The following is a 4,412-nucleotide window of genomic DNA, read 5'->3' on the forward strand; positions in this document are numbered from 1 at the left end:
CAGAGTCATGGTCAGGGGAATCCCATAGCTCTGCCCCCTTTATTATACAGTTACCTGTGTGTGTGCTGTATTGTTTGGTGAGCTTGGGCCATGATGAGAGGGGTAATCTAAGAGAAGCCAAATAATGAAGACATAAACTTAAATAAGGAAGGGACCAAACAAAACAGGAGGGTGGAGGTGTGGTATCCCTCTTCCCATCTTAGGGAAAAAATGAGCAATTTAGGGATATGGAGGACTTGAAACAGGTGCAAAAATGGAGGATGCCATGACCTGGCCTCATTCCCTGGCCAGGTCAGCCATAGCTTTGTCCATCATTTTTTCTTCACTGGAGCATTTCTCTTACTAATGAATGGCTGCTTGGCTGGGTGACAGAGGCTGTTGTTCTGCCATCTACAATACTTAGCAATGAGGGGCTTGGCAGGGGGTTCTAGAGGTCTGGAACCAAGTAGGAGCAACCCTCAATATGGTGGGCACCCTGATTCATTTTCAATCTAAAAATAAAGTTTGATCAAATAAAAAATGTGATTAGGAATAGTTGTGTGCTATCCAGATAGAACATCCTCTGGCATACTCTCATCTCTTTCCATCTCTGCTGATGCCCCAGAGTCTTTTAGGAGTCCCCAAGCCTCTCCAGATGGCCTCTTTGGACCCACAAAGTCTTGCTCTACTGGAGTGTCCACCATCATCTGCCGTGGTCCTGGCAACTTCTCCTCTTCGCCCATTAGCTGGAGAGTAGTGAATCAATGAGTGCCTCAGAACACAATTCAGATCTCACCTTCAAGGAGCAGGGAGAGGTAGGAATCGTATCTGTTCTGGTCCTGGATGGCGCATTCCGGCAATGCAACCGGTTCAGACAACCACCACAACAGGTGAAATTAACTCCACAAGGCCAACCCAGGTTTATCATAGACGTTTGGCAAATCTTCATTGAGCCTATACCATGGTCTAGCTGTTGGGCTGGGCAGGTACCATGGGGAATAAAAGTATGAAGTTAAACAGGCTCCCAACGGGGCCAGCTCCTTCCCTCCCTCCCTGATTCTGCCTTTCCATGAGGGAAAGTCATGGGTGCACATCTCGTGATGATGAGGTGATGGGAAAATGTCAGTGTTCCTAGCACAGGTGGTGGGAAGGCATGTTCCTACTATTAAGATAAGGGTATAGTTAAAATCGTTCTGAAGAGACTCTGAATAATATTTCTTTGCAGATTATACTATAGAACAACATCCAGAGAGAAATGACTCTCTTTCTTATTAAATTGAAAAGACTCTTTCTGGGGTTATAAATAAGTTCTTCATCACTCACTGGAGTAATGAAGCTTATGAATCTTCTGCCCTGAAGTTTTGCGTCCCAGCTTGCCTTTCCCTACCATCCAGCTTGTGCCAACTTCATGCTACCCACCATCAATTCATGTACATTTAAAGAATGAAAAATAATTTTAATATTTGCCAAGGTAAAAAGTAATTATGCTGGTAGATCTGCTATTTAAAAAGGCATGAACAAAATCTCCAGACTAAATAGAAACTATTTCTGGGTTGCCTTCTGTTTTCAATTATTTCTATTATTGATCTCTTCTATTATCATGGCTAATCAGAAGTTGATCATATTTTAAAAACACAAGCCAAAACAAAGCAGAGTAAACAAAAAACCATAGCTAGGGGACAAAGTAGGAGGGAAAAAATGAAAATGAACCATATAGGTGCTTTGTCAATCATCATTCTCTCCATTCATCCATCTACCCATCCACCCATCAATCCATCCAATAGTTAGTGTGCCTGTACGTGCAAGGCACAATTCCAGGAGCTGCTTGACAGGGCAGAAAATCTGACAGGCTTTAGAGACACACTGGCCTGAGTTACAATCCTAGCTACATGCCATCTGGTTATGCTATTTTTCGTACTGCTTGCTGCATCACCCACTAGCTTCCCCATCTTTCTCTCTCATTCATGGGAGAATTCAGTACCTGGCTTACTCTCATATTCCTCTCCTTGACACTGTCAGCATGTTCAGTGTCTTTAGCATCCATACTGATGACTCATTCAATACCATGGCCATTCAGTTCTGACCTCATTTTCATTCACCTTTTAATTTCCGAAATAAATGATGGAACTAGATAGTGCCGGCCGCTATTCTAGATACAAGGGCTATAGGAGTAATGGGATAGACATGATCTTCCCCCTCGTGGAATTTATAAAGGTGGAAAGGTGCAAAACTAAGCAAGCAAAGAAGAAAATCTTGTCTTGACGGTTGCTATTAAATGGAATAAATGACCTATTCTGTATAGAGACTAGGACTGAAGGTTTGAATTTGCACAGCAGGGTGCAAATGAGGATGAGGAAATGTTGAATAGAGACTTGAAAAATGAAAAGAGATTGACCATGCAAAGAGCCAGGGGAGAAACAATTTAGGAAGAAGAAACCAGAAGTCCAAGAGGCTTTGGGGTAATGATGAGCATGGAATGTTCAAGGAATAGACAATTGGCATGCGTTGCTTAAGCAATGAGTGGAGAGGGTGGTACTGGATGACAGGAATTTGTGAGGTGTATGTGTGTGCCTTTCTTGATTTGGTTGTATCTTTTTTTAAAAATATATTTTATTGATTTTTTACAGAGAGGAAGGGAGAGAGAGAGTTAGAAACATCATGAGAGAGAAACATCAATCAGCTGCCTCCTGCACATCTCCTACTGGGGATGTGCCCGCAACCCAGGTACATGCCCTTGACCGGAATCGAACCTGGGACCTTTCAGTCCGCAGGCTGACGCTCTATCCACTGAGCCAAACCGGTTTCGGCAGGTTGTTTGTATCTTATGTGCACAAAATTCAATTGATCTTCATCTTAGTGTATTATACTCTAACTTTGCAAGTCTGTGGCTGCTCTCTTTACAATGTTTAAGTATATTATTTTCCCATTTTATCTCCAAATTTCCAATTCCCCCACCTCCCATAACTTCCGTTTTTGTACATTTATCTTTCGAATGTATTTATCTTTTGTATATATTCTCTCATTCTGCTTTCCATATATCCACTTACATACATGTATCCATGTGTGTTGTATTTTAAAGTACTTGAATTCATGATATTATTTAGGTTAATGTATAATTGCTATTTATTACTATCATTTAAAAAATGAATGAATAGATGAATATTTTTAAATGACTCAGTTTTAATCCCTCACACGATAAATGATCAGTCTATGCAATTCTCATAAAATCTTTTTGGGATCCTCAAAAAGTTCAAATACTGTCCTGAAATGAAACATTTGAGAATGGTTGCTCTCAAGAATGGCCAGCTAAAATTGGGGAGAAATCTGAGGATTCTAACTTCTTTTTGAACATAAAATTTATTTGCTTTTCTTCTCTCTTTTATCCCTTCCTTTCAGAGGTTCCTTTATCTCAGACAGTAAAGCAGAGAGACAGACAGAGCCTGTGCTCCTGAAGACATTGTTAAGCTGCTGACTCAACCAGCCCCGAAGGCCGAAACAGCTCCGGAAATGCTTCCTGTTATGTAAGATCATAATTTTCTCTGATTTGAGGTGGTTGTTCATTGCGGGTGAAAACAAGGAAAGCTGAGAGAGAAAGTGTTTCAAGTATCCAGGAGCAATTGACTCTGAGATGATGAGCCCTGAAGGTTGTCCTAGAATTTGGCAACCCAAGGCCATAGGTGACCTTGACAGGCCATTTTCAGTGATGCAAACCGGGTTAACGTGATGTCTGGCATACCTACGCTCCTGCCGTAGTTCCTTTGTCTTCCTTCCATACCAGACCACAAAATGCTGGGGTTCTTCTCACCTCAGTCTGGGTTTTCTTCTCTTTATATTCTTTTATTTTATATATCATTCTTTCCCAAAGATCTAAATCTCATTTTATGTTGCTCTTGCCCCAGATTGATATTTCCAGCCCAGATCTCTCTCTCTGCATCCACATTCACATATCCAACTGCTCACCAGCCATCTCCAGCTGAATATTCCCTAGACATGCCCGATTTAACCTGCTCAAAGCGGATGTCCTGATCTCCCCACCCTGCCTGCCCGGCTCCCTTCCCTCAGCTGTCTCTGTCTCAGCTCACACAAGCCCCATGTACCCAGCTGCTTGAGCCAGAACCTAACCGTCACCGTTGATTCCCCTCGTTCCCTCTCTCCCTGATTCTAACCATTAGGAAGTTTTATTGATCCAATCTGCAACATGGAACTGAAGTCTAGTCTTCTCTCCTTGTGCAGTACTATCCCCTTGATGTTAGCCATATCACATTTCTTGCCTGCATTATTACCAAAGCCTCCCAGCTGCCCTTCCTCCATTCTTGTTCTATTTCCATTCTTTCTCTCCTCCACCCAGAAGACTGCTCTTCTGAAAAAACAAACAAACAGTGCAGATCACGCTACTCTTCCTGCTTTAAGTCCTTCAACTGCTTTTGTCTCTA

This window comes from Myotis daubentonii, chromosome 14 (assembly GCF_963259705.1).
Source record: "Myotis daubentonii chromosome 14, mMyoDau2.1, whole genome shotgun sequence".
Lineage (NCBI taxonomy): Eukaryota > Metazoa > Chordata > Mammalia > Chiroptera > Vespertilionidae > Myotis > Myotis daubentonii.